Raw genomic sequence first — 13,401 nt, forward strand, 5'->3', positions numbered from 1 at the left:
ATAATATAAGTACCTATTGTACTATATACCTAAATAGATTAATATTGTAAGCTGTACCTCTAATATATACATCAGAAAATCGATATGTTTAGTTATGGTATACCGTATACCTATATTATATATATATATATAAGGATAATACATTTAAACTTTTAAAATATGGCGCGGTCGAGAAACTTTTCTGCAGGTATACCTACTGTGTATGCATGCGCGCGTGTCCGATATATAGTGTCGATGGTGGGCTTGGAGCCAAGAAAACAAGCCGACAAATTTAAAATACGCTATAATATGATAGTCGCGACGACCGCGGCGGTTATTGCCAAACATCGTGGTTTTTCATGCCGCAGCTTTATGGTTTCTTCTCGTATAAAATGTAGTTTGTTTGTTTTTTTTACTTGGGTTCATTTAATTTTACCTCCGTAGACATATTACATCACACGTTGGACTTGGGATATTATTTTATTTATTTTTTATAATGTACCAAAACGGTGCGCTCGCAAACAAACGCTATACACGCACACGCGCATCACACTCAAGCAAAAGTCCCAATTAAAAATGAAATACGACGTGTTTCTCTCCCCACACAGATTCAGACCTGGCGAGGTACATACTCGTACACAAACGACACACACGTGAATGTTATGATGGTGTATGCTGTAGGTACGTATATGTATGGTACCTACCTACTGCTGTTGTAGTGCACCACCGCAAAGCGTTTTAATTAATCAACGACAACACGTCATCGCTCGTTCCTCGTTTCTTGTTCCACACGCGTACATCGTATTTATATATTTATATATAGTTATAGCATACATGTTGTATAGCTATAAGTTCATAAACTCTGATTTTGTCTATTCTCTTATTTCGTTTCCAACGTATTTTTCTCGTCGCATTTCACAGTGATTAAAAACAATCACAGTCGACCATATTTTTATGAATCAAATAATATAATACAATAATAATAATATGTAATATAATATAATGATCATAGCTTATTGTTTAGCATATAAATAATACGTTTAAATACCGATTAGGTAATTTTATAACAAAATAGTATGCTGTATAGATTCACAATTTTATTTTATTTTTAATCAAAAAATCATTGACATATCAGTAAATCACACATAATAATGATAACAAGACATCGTAATATTATTCGTAACAGTCAATCTGCTACTGCCTTGCTTAATAGTCACAATTATCTTTCTCAAAATGATCTTGTATACTTATCTATTTTATGTGTATATTGCACTTCTTTGACTTAGAATTTAATATTAAAATTTAGTTATCACCGTATATATGTTTAATGAATGTTTTAAATTTCTTTAACATTAAAATGTTGTCTGAAATAAAATATATACTTTAGCAATTCTATTCTATTTGTACTTAACAATGTTTGTAATAATCGAGTACCGATTATCCCCTCCTAACTTATTTCAAACGCATAAGTTATGTATATTATTGATTAAAAGATATAATCTAGATTATAAAAATATCTTCTATTAGTTAATAGTACTCCGCGGTTCATGATAATACAGAGTATATTATATACGAAATTATATGATGTTAATAGTCATTTTTCATTTTAATCACAACAACTTATTGTAATTGCTTTATTAAAATATGTTATCTAAAATTTAAATTCATACATCTAGTTAATAGTTATACTTTCTTCAAATTCTCTGTCACTGATGACAACACGTGAATGTCGCACTTTTTTATAAACTATTAAACATATGTGCATTAGAATGTTTTTGTATTTAATAATTCTTATTATACATTTTTTATTCAACTCATTAAATCATAATTTCTAATAATTGAAGGCTCTCGAATATCTAGATTGTAACTTTCCATCTCACTTGCGGTCATGTTTTCTGTATAATTTTTAATTATTTTGAAAAAAATTAGTGTAAACTAAAATTTATTATGTGTGAAATTTTCCGAGTTTTACGTCAACAATTTAAAATAAACGCTGTTAGCGCTTTAAAAAAAAAATGAATCATACAATATAATAGTTAAACGTTGAAATATACTTAGTGGAGTGCAATAGTAGCCTTGTGATGAGAAATCTAATAATATAACTTATAAGAAAACATTTTGTCGTGATGGTTGAACAACTTAGATTGTGTCGACGGTATATAGTGAAGGTAATTTGTATATATACACATACTATATGTATTCCCAACCACCCAGCATAGTAAGATAAATTTATGCAAAAGTTCCGAGCTGTGCAAAATATTCTCACTCTTATATACACACACATACATATACATACATATATGCATATATATATATATACACATATACATACAAATGAAATTCTCGCACACAGATCACCATGCAACACATATGTTATATAACACTAAAATATCACAGGGTCGCCTATATTGTTCCTACGTCAATACAGACCGTTATATAGATAGCTGTAATTCTGTATCCCAAACGGTACATTATAATATTATAGCATTTGTATAACATTATATATAAATATAAGAAAGATATTATTCGGGAACCGTTATATCATATCTAAATGTATGTATGTTTTGTATTTGTATGTTTGTGTGTGTGTGTGTATAACTGTTGTAATTGTATTTTTTTCTTTCTTTCACTATAAAGGACATTTTTTCTATTCTGTTTCGCCGCCGATACGGATAGGTTAGGTTAGGTTCGAATAATGTATATACATATATATTTATAGGCACCAGGTTCCCTTTAAAGGAAAAAAAACGGTTACGCCGGTACAGCCCTGGGGCTTAGTGGCGACAGTGGCGGCGCATACGGTTGACAAGTTGTTGACGACTTAATCGTAATTATTATTATATTATTATGTGTGCTAGTCATCGTCGTCGACTATAGACGTTAGGTAACGACATTTATATATATTATGTGTATACGGAATGTTCAGACTAAAAGAGCCTTCGATAAACATTATGTGTACGAGAAACATAATTCTTTACATAGGTATATCAATATTCTTAACCTAAAAAGAAAAATATCTATACACTTTCTCGTACCGCTAAGCTCAGATGACGTATATAAAAATATTAGGCATTTTATCTACAATTATCGCTTTTATTTTATATTATTAATATTATTGAAATACGTATAAGCTATTTTACTGTTTTATATAAATAAATATATAGTATAATTCGAACTAGTTTCGCTTTACGAAATACGTACGTAATCACAATTTGTCGTTTTTGTTAACTAATTTTGTTTATTTTATAACACAGTTTAGTTTTTTAATATTTATATTAAAATATAGGTATCATAAATAATAATATTATGCAAATTTAAATTTTAAAATTTATATAGGTACTTACATTTTGTCAAAAATTATTAGATTTGCAATTTAAAAATAAATAAACCTTAAAATGTTTACCTAATTAGATTTACAAAATTAAAAAGACATATTTAAAGGAAAAATATTTTAAGTAATATTTTATAGGTCACAAAAATAGTTATCAAGTATAAAAATAAAATTTTACTCAAGGTCTGTCGGAAAAATGTATTTTTTTATCCCCGTAGGGTGAAACATTGTCCCTGCAAGAGACGTGGCAGTCGGTGATTTATAGTCCGAGCCTTTGGCACGCTCAGCACAAGTGAAGGGGGTGCGTGTTTTTGAAAATTTGCATACATAATAAAACTGCGACCGATGCTAAGAGACAGCGGAGAATGATTTGTGAGTTTCGTGAAATATTTTTTTCATCCTTTTTTTCTTGGACGACATTTTTTCATCCTTGCCCAAATTTATCTACATATATTATATGTCTATATTTATAATATATATCATACCGTTGCCTTAAACGCTTTTACGCGTGACAATATCTGCAAGCGACTTTTTTTTACATAGGGATCTGCACAAGGCTTCAATAAAACCGGGCACTTTTCTGGCGACCACTTAGGCATATCCAAAGAAATATGTCGGTGACTGAGAAAAAACTACCCTAATAAATCTTATACGCAGAAGACATTTTTTATTTATGCAACTTTTTCTGATCTATAAGAATACCTCCAAATGATAAACGAGGATATTCCGGTTTTACACAAAACATTATAACACAAACAAAAACATATAACTACATCTAATTATAAAACTTAAATAATATAAAAATTGATAAGAAAAAGTTTTTCTTAATAGGCTTTTTTTAGTTTAAAACAATCTATAGAAAATTAAATACTTCTTAGAAATAGATACCATCTATACACTACACATACGATTGTCAATTTACTTGAAACTATAAAAATAAAACCTAAATTATCCTTCATTTTTCTCAATCTTGCCAATTTTTATTTAAAAAGTTCTCATTTAAAAAAAAAATACGACAACCGTAAATAAAATACTCAAATGATTATAGTTTATTGTTTATTTTGATAATATTATGATATATATTTTTATATGATATTCTTTCTCGTTTATTATTGAACAATAAAATTAAAAGTGTTAGAATGTGTAAAAACGAAATGTGTACTTAAATAAAATAATTATGAAAACATAAAGGACATAGGTAGAAAACATTTTTACTGCATGATATTTTTTTTTTATTATAAAATAAGAATTAAAACTTTTAGTGAAAAGATCGCATTGGTAAAAATAACCTGTTGAATTTTATCTTCAAACATGGGTATTGGTATATTTTATGTGAAAAATCATTACCTATAGATGTTTAGACATATATATATATATATATATATTATATTGTGTACCTATAATTAGAATATAGAATACAATGGTTTGTGCGCGTATCGGCTATAGTAGTATAATGTATGCTATAAACACTCGCATCGCTTTACCAAATTCCAATAAGCGATTATGGACCATATTAGATCGTCGCCATCTGTGTTTTTACTCCAGGTTTTTAAATTTTTTCCTTTTCTCCTTCGTTTTTTTTTTTTTTAGCAACCAATGAATCAACAGATTTATTGTTTCAGCCGGGCAATACGCTCATCCTTCTATTCATATAATACATATACAGCGACTGCAGTAGACGGGAGGTCGATTTCGGCCGATCAGTTTCGGTACCGTCGCTACCACTGCCAATGAATGTGCGGTGGCGTATGTATAAATACGCGATGGCGGGCGGGTTGGGCATAGTATTTGCATGGAATATACATTAAGGGCCGCGCGCCGGCAGAGATAAATGTACCCCTTCGGTGAAGTCAGTGGCGATGGTGGGTACTTCCCACTCGTCCGTTCGCAGACAAATAGCTCCTGGTGGCAGTGCGCCTTCATGAATTAAACAAAGAAAACCGACAACGACCGCGCAAGGGAGTAGAAAGTAGAATAAATTGGTTTTTTGGTTCTACAAAAACCACCCGAGATATATATATATATAATTATATAAATATATCTGTGTGAACTCGAGATGAGGTGAATAATTGCGGGACTCGGTCGACTTTAATGGAATCGGTTTTAATTATTTCGCCACTGTTGGCGTCGGTAGCGTAACTGCATATTTATTATATATATAAACGAATATACAATGCTGATAAGAAACCGCGAACGCTCCAATATACGTAGTAGGTATATATGTAAGTATATAATATATTATATCCTTGAAACTTTTAAACGTTTTGCATATAGCTAGGTTTGACTTTCCTAAAGAGTTTTATCCATTTTCGTTACTTTATCAGGTCTTTTCCCTCATCCATTCAGACTATATTTAATTTGTACATCGACTAGTCTACACTCTACAGAGCAAGGTATACGTGATACCATTTTATGGCACTATAATTACAATTAATTTCATTCCTATTCTTAGTGTAATTTTTACTGATTCAGGTTTCAAAATAATATAATGAATTATACATTTTTTGTAAAAAAAGCTATCATTTTTAAAGCATTTAATTTTCAAGTGGTCCAAGTAAGTAAAAACTGTTAATTAAAAGTCAGATTAAAATATTTTTTAACTATTAAAAAAACGGTATAATCTTTGTGTGAAGTCATATGCATATTTCAGCATTGAACACATATGTATACAGTTAATCAAATCAATAAATCAGTAAAAAGTAAATGATGATCATCTCATTCATTCATCAAACAGATTTTCTCGTCTTAATTATATAATATCAAACTTTAATTGTATTATATGGGAAATAATAAATAATATATTAATAATATTATAATTCATAAAAATGTTTTTATATAGTCAATTATTTTTAAAATATCATAAGTAGGGGTGACTAATAATACTAATGTTTTCACTAATATGATACAATGTTATTGTATCAATATCGAATTCATAATAATTTGTAGTAAAAATTAACTGTTGATATTTTTTATAGTTTTATTCTTAACAAATTACTTTATTGGGCTTATTTATTTAGATAAATTATAACTTATAAGAAAAAAATTAATTAATTCAATACTAATGTTGTGACACTACAGCATATAAAAGGATTAATAATAATATCAATAGTATCTATGAATTATTAATGACAGCAATATCATCTATGTGAGGTTAGGTTATATGAACTGTCAATGTAATAAGTTGTAATAATGAAATACGTATGAGTATACCTTACATACCTATAAGTAACAATATTAATAAATATCAGTTTATACTTAATCGAATTTCAAACAATTTTATATTATATAATATTATCTTAGAAATTTAATTTTAAGTTCACCTCAACTATAACATTAATACATAATAATTTAACTAAAGTAAAATCGTCGTAAAAAAATTACAGTCAAACACGATGCATTATATCTAAAATGTTATCATGCTTATTTGTAATTAAATATGAATTCAAAGTAAGAAGTGATTTATTTTATTTATGTGAAACTTAATAGCCGTAGTTCATATAAGTAGACTTAAAATTATATTTCATCTAAACATAGTACAAATTTACTTAGTACATACACAATATACATACTATTTCTACGCTATAGTTACTAGATATTATCTACCAAAATACTGTTGTCTTAACAATATCAAGCCTAGATAGATTTTATTTTAATAAAAACATATCTCTAGTTTTACTCAAACTTGATATTTTTATAACTTTTATCAATGACAATGATATTATTTTGGTATCTATTATATTATTTTATTTTACATTTATTTATATATCCACTTCTGTAGTTATGATTGAGGACTCGATGAAAAGTCCTCCTTTATTATAATAATAAAATTTCCTTTATTGATTTAATTAGTTAATTAAAAATGAACATCGCAGACTTGAGTCTAAGACACTGTATTCCAATTATAATGGAGATAAATGGATATAGAGATGAGAAAATAACGTGTCGCGTGTCTGAATAATAACAAGCTTAAATGAGCAACAAGTATATATATATGCAGCGCAGCTGATTAGGTACTGATAAATATATATGCAAAGTTGGAATTGAAAGTAAACGGCCAAATTATTGGTGAAACACTTTGGTACATAATTTTAATTTTATATATTTTATAACAATACTTTTTAAAATGATCTGATTATTTATTTTGTACAAATTGTTGAATGCAACCCACGAATTTATTTTATTTTTTAATCTAAATGTTTCGTGACCTCTACCTTTAATGTATATACATTATACTTTTTTGGTAGTGAAGTACATTTTTCCCGACCATGACCGAGGAAGTTTCCGGCTATACATTACGTAGATTTATTGCCTAAGTCCATGCGACAGGTTAGAAAATTGTCCTTAGCGAAAGGAAGAGAAAAAAAGAAATATAGTAGACATCTCTGTAATTAAAATACATAATTTACTGTTTTTTTTCCTCATCATCAAACAGTAGTATTCACATTGTTACGATGAATTTTTCTATAGGTTAAACAACAATAAAGCAAGTACATTTTAAAAAGGTCTTTGAATCAAAAAGCAATCCAAATAAAAAGATTACTTGTCAAGCGCAATGGAATCCGAAGTAAATATATAAACCGCCATAAATAATGCCATGTACCTACTCTTCGTTGACACCATATATTATCATATGACATGTCGCTTATAAAACCAACTAGTAAATGTCTCCCATTAATATGACACATAAATGTCAACCGTTTTTTATTTATTTGGATACCTAAAAGCATTATGATGTGCATGAGAAATTGTCGACGAAGTTGTATTTTTAATCGTTTATTCGGTTGAACTTTTTTTCAAGTGAAAAATAACTCACACGATATGCCCTTTATGAATTTAAAATGTGATTTATAGAACTTATGCAAAAATAACATTGTAAAAATGTCCTTACATTTAAACATTTTATTTAAAAAAATTGTATATTAAATATAAATTTATTATTTAATATTGTAAATGTAAGCATTTTTTTACAATGTATTTCAAAATCAATATTATTCGTATTTTAAAAGAAAAATAACTTTTAATGTTACCTGTTGTATTATTTGATAAAAAAACTTGATGTACTTGAATTTCTTATTTATACTTTGCGATAATACAATATTATATATTACTATATACTATTATACATTACGTCTAGATTATGAATTTTAATAATAAATAAAATATAATACTTGTATAAATACAAAACAATATTTGATTATGATTTCACATCAATACATTTTAATTAATTTTAAACAAAATCGTCTTTTTTGTAGGTATAATCGCTAATATTACATTTTTAACCTTTGCCGTCACTTAAATCCTAGGCTAGGCCTTCACACTACCAATTTGAACAATGGTTCTTTCAATTCACGGTTTTGATTTTTTTTTTTTTGACGAATAATAAAAAAAACTGTGTTAGTTTTGTTTGCAAACATTGTGTACCCTGTAAAGATCTGTCCTTAAGTGTTGAAAACAAATTTTACGGTTCGTTAGTGGGATACATTTAGTTTCGGATATAGATCATCCCCAGGCGACAGCAGAACGAATTTTCGAAGTTATTTTCGTATATGTTTCCAATGTGGGTGGTTTTTACATTAATTGAATTATTCTAAAAAAAAAAAAAAAACAATTACTATATTGAGCACAAGTGTGGGCTTAGCCCTCGCACAAATAGTTTTTTTTTTTAAATTTATTAGCTCAACGATACGGATGTGACAGCCTAAATGACCATAACGTTTAATGAAAATTGAAAATCCTCTTCATGGGACACACTAAAGAGTCTCAATATAAATATTAAGATATAGGATTATTAGAACTAACGTAAGTTATAATAACGAAGTGTGAAAAAAATTAATGAATCCGTCCTAGGCCATTAGGCAAAAACATCATTACGTGCCGTCTTTGTTTGTCTCTAAAGGTACTTCGGCTAGACAGTGGACGTTATGGCCATGGAAAATATACAAATTAAATGCGTTTTAATTTATTAGTTTTATAAATAATTTTTTTTGCCGTCCATCAAAACACATTTTATGATTTAGTCTTTACATTAAAAACCTAAAATTAGGATTTATTTTGTTATATATATGGTATAGATCATCAAATATTTAGTAATGGCACTGCAAATAACGATCACCATGATTTAAATTAAATAAAATAATAATGAAAACTTACCTCGGCGATATTTTTTGTTTCAGATCCAAAATCATCTGTGTCCACGGAGCACTAAATCGACGTACACGAAAAAGGTGAGTACACTTACATAACATTATTGTAACTGACACTGTGTGTATGCATGTGTCCCTTAATAAGATGATTTCTGCCCTTTCCTGGAAAGTAAAGAAAGAAAGGAAGGGACCAGCCATACTCCATAAATAAGACGAATTTTATGACCTAGTTTTTATGGGTCATGTAATTTAACCATTGACTACACCGACCACCTGGATGTAATATACACAGTGTATGCATGCACAGTTGCATAACAACGTATACATCGAATTCAAAAGAAATATTTGTATACAGCGTACCCACGATTTTGTGTTCACCGCCTTATACCGGTTTGGTTTTCTTTACCGTAACAATTTGATGATAAACCAATATACATATCACACGTGATCCGATTGATTGATAACGGACAATAATTGTCTAATAGATTAGGTAGGTGTTTTACAATTGGAACAATGAGAATCTAACCTAATTAATAATTATGCAAATTATATAAAAATATTTAAAAAATCGTACACAATATTTCTATAATAATATATTACAATATTTACGAATTAATAATAATCTCTATTATACATATTATTACACTACAGGTACAACATTATTTAATATTATCTTTTACAGACACTATGACTTGACCATAATAGTTAATAAAAATGGAACAATTTTAAAATAGAATATTCGTGAACCAGCGACGTTGACGTTTAATCTAATAACAATAATGATAAAATTAATTACATTTTTAAATGCTAAAATACGTGCTATTCCTGTTAAAATATTAATTTGATGTTTAAGATAATATAATGTGTGGCTTTCATAATTAATTGTCCATAAATAATTAGTATTATCGTAAGCTGTAATAAAATGATTGAGCTACCTATTTAAACACGTACTTCTTAGTGCCTTCGAGTATTAATAATGTAGTTTTAACTTTTGCGTTTTATCACATTATCGGTAAAACATTTTCTTATTTAATATTATGTACGTATATTATACATACATTATACACGATCCAAATATGTATATCCTTTGCATAATCGACGACATTTTAAAATCAGCTCGTTTTCGTTGGTGAATGATTTGCAATGTGCTCACCCTAATACCGGTTTTTTCAATTCCCGAGGGTTCTTCCATCCCCTATCGCAGCTGCAAGTTATTTTTTAATGGCCTCTTGTCCACAGCCACCCCCAAGGACAGCCCATTCGTTTGCCATGCACAGTTGCCATGATCATATTTCGCGACTGATCGTCAATAGATCTACCGTATTTTCCATCAGTACATTTATAGTGTAGCAAACCCGCCGAAAGTTACCAGAAGTTGTTATTTTTTTTTAAATAATTGTTATAAATTTAATTCATAAGTATATTCATTAGTTTCATTTAGTTTTTATGTTTAATAATACAATGTTCGCATTTCTAGTGATAATTTGTGTTGAACCTACAAATATATTGACTTATGGATAATCTATACACATTTAGATGACTTTTTTCTTAAATTGAAGGTAATTTATAAAAAATCTATGCAAGTATTATTATTATATATGTATATATAAGTATCAATCTTTTTTCGAATAAAAAAATACAAATTAAAGAATCGATTTTATAGTTAACAAAATGTTAAAACTTTTCTTGATAATATGATTTTGGTTATGATTTAATAATATAATTTACTATTTACTAAAGTCCATATGTTATACTGGATATTTATACTACATATTATCACAATAGATTTTAAAGATTTTTATTTTATAAAAATAATTAACTGATACTTAATTATTCTATTAATAAATCAATAGAATACTTAATTTTGAAAACACATAATATATAAGTCAATAATGATATTCTAGTAAAGTCTTTATCCTAATTCCTAAGAAATATTAACAGATTTTTTTTCAATTATTTAAATATATATATTAAAACAAAATATTATTTATATTTATTATGAACTTCATGATCAATATCTTAATTAAGTACAATTATAACTTAGTTTAGTAATTCTAATTTTACTATTTTAAATTGAACATTTAAAGAATGATTTATATAATATTAGTTATTTTCGTTTAATTAATAAATGCATCGAGGTATTTAATTTCAACGCAAATTTTAGTATAAATTATAACCCTATGATAGCGTTAATCATTTTTTTTTTATTATTATTATTATTATTTCAAAATAAATTGTTATACACTAATCGTTGTCAATAGTTCATGTTATTAGTAGTTAATATGATTTACTAATTATGTATACAAAAACAAAAATGACTTGTGTTTAATTAGTGTTTTAAAAATTGACAAAAATTAGAAAGTTTTTAAATGTATGTAATTGATTCTGTAAATTTAATGCCAACTAATGGACGTTTTTTATAAACAATCATTTTAAATGCACGGTAGCAAAAATAACGATATAAAAATCCTGCGCAACCTTTAAACTGCTGTACCTAATCTTCAGTCCTGCTAATCAACGGCCGTAAAATGCGTATAGGACATTATGTATTTCTCTCTGTGTGTCCAGCGAAATGGAAAATGTGGTAGTTATTGAGAACTTTTGCTTAGGGTATAGTAAAAGGGTTACTCGGTGGTAGCACTATATTGGCGGGACCATGACGCGTAAATTAATCTTATGGCTCTGCGTGCCATTTTCTGCAGAGGCCACAATATACTGTATAGTATATATATATATATATATATATATGTTTATGCCATACATCGTGCATGTGCACCTATGACTGGAGGTTTCCGTGATTAAATGTTGAATAATTTAAATCCTCTTCGAATTTATATGTGTGTATGGCGTGTATAAGCGTATAATCTGCGAGTTTCGGGAAGTCGGATGGCAACGGCGACAGCCAAATACACAAGCGTATGTGTATGAGTGTGAAAGGGTTAAGAGCTGAGAGGGAAAGGCCAATGGGATTTATTAGCCTGTAACACGTGTACGACGAAATCTTCTCTCCGCGTATATTTATAGTAGTCACAGTTATACGCGTGGATGCTCGTGTGTGTACGTGCATTGGTGGCAGTGGTTAGGATATTCGCTTGTAGGCATACATACATGTATACATTTATACATATACAATACACATTATTTCAAACGCGCCGGATGTGTTTGATTTATATTTGTATGTATATATGTATTAATATATATATATTCGCGTGGGGAGAGAACTTCACGCGCACATGCGACAAACGCACAGCCAACACATCGACAAGTGCGAGTTGCAATGAAGGAATTATAGTCCCATTGGAAAATTCGGAAATCGTAATTCCATAACCTTGCGATAAAATATGAAAATATTGTATGCCACACGACATTAAATTAACAATATCCGAAATATATATACATTATTTTTAAAGACAATCTCTTGTTTGTTTAAAATGACAATTCTTCAGAAATTATTGTATACAATAACATTATAGTATTTCATTCAGAAGCTCTTAATTATAATTCTTTCCTCCCCTTTTATCCCATTTTACTGCACTCGCGATGATTTACCAAATATAAAAAACCATAGTACAGAGTACATACACTATTTTACTATTGCTTGTATATAGGCATACAGTCTATCGAATGCATATTATAAATAATATAGGTATATAAATAAGTACGTAAGTATAAAACACATGTATATACATTCTTCGGGAGACGCCAAGGTCAGACGAAAAAAATATACCAACTCCCCAACGATTCCCACTGGCAGATAACACATCGTATATAATAATAATATAAACTCGTATAATACATGAAAACTGGTCCTAAAACACGACTGCATATCAGACGGGGTATTTGTGTTGCATGTGTACGTATATAGGTACCGCATTCGCGTGTGTGTGCAGAGGATTTGTCCGACGATGGTTCAACGAGTAGAAGGCGGGAAACAAGCCCCCAGCGGGA

At 28.7% G+C, this 13,401-nt stretch overlaps 1 protein-coding gene across 2 annotated transcripts in view; it reads left to right on the forward strand.

Moving 5' to 3' along the window:
* Positions 1-13,401, forward strand: part of LOC113554418 (homeotic protein antennapedia-like) — a 153,705-nt gene that overhangs the window by 13,001 nt on the left and 127,303 nt on the right. The window contains exon 2 of one of the 2 annotated variants that reach the window (XM_026958253.1): positions 9,484-9,534. The gene's annotated coding sequence lies outside the window, so the exon portion shown is untranslated. Of the gene's footprint in view, positions 1-9,483; positions 9,535-10,924; positions 11,013-13,401 lie in introns of those variants that run through there. The other variant, XM_026958260.1, reaches the window with a different exon arrangement.

The sequence above is a fragment of the Rhopalosiphum maidis genome, chromosome 2 (genome assembly GCF_003676215.2).
Source record: "Rhopalosiphum maidis isolate BTI-1 chromosome 2, ASM367621v3, whole genome shotgun sequence".
Lineage (NCBI taxonomy): Eukaryota > Metazoa > Arthropoda > Insecta > Hemiptera > Aphididae > Rhopalosiphum > Rhopalosiphum maidis.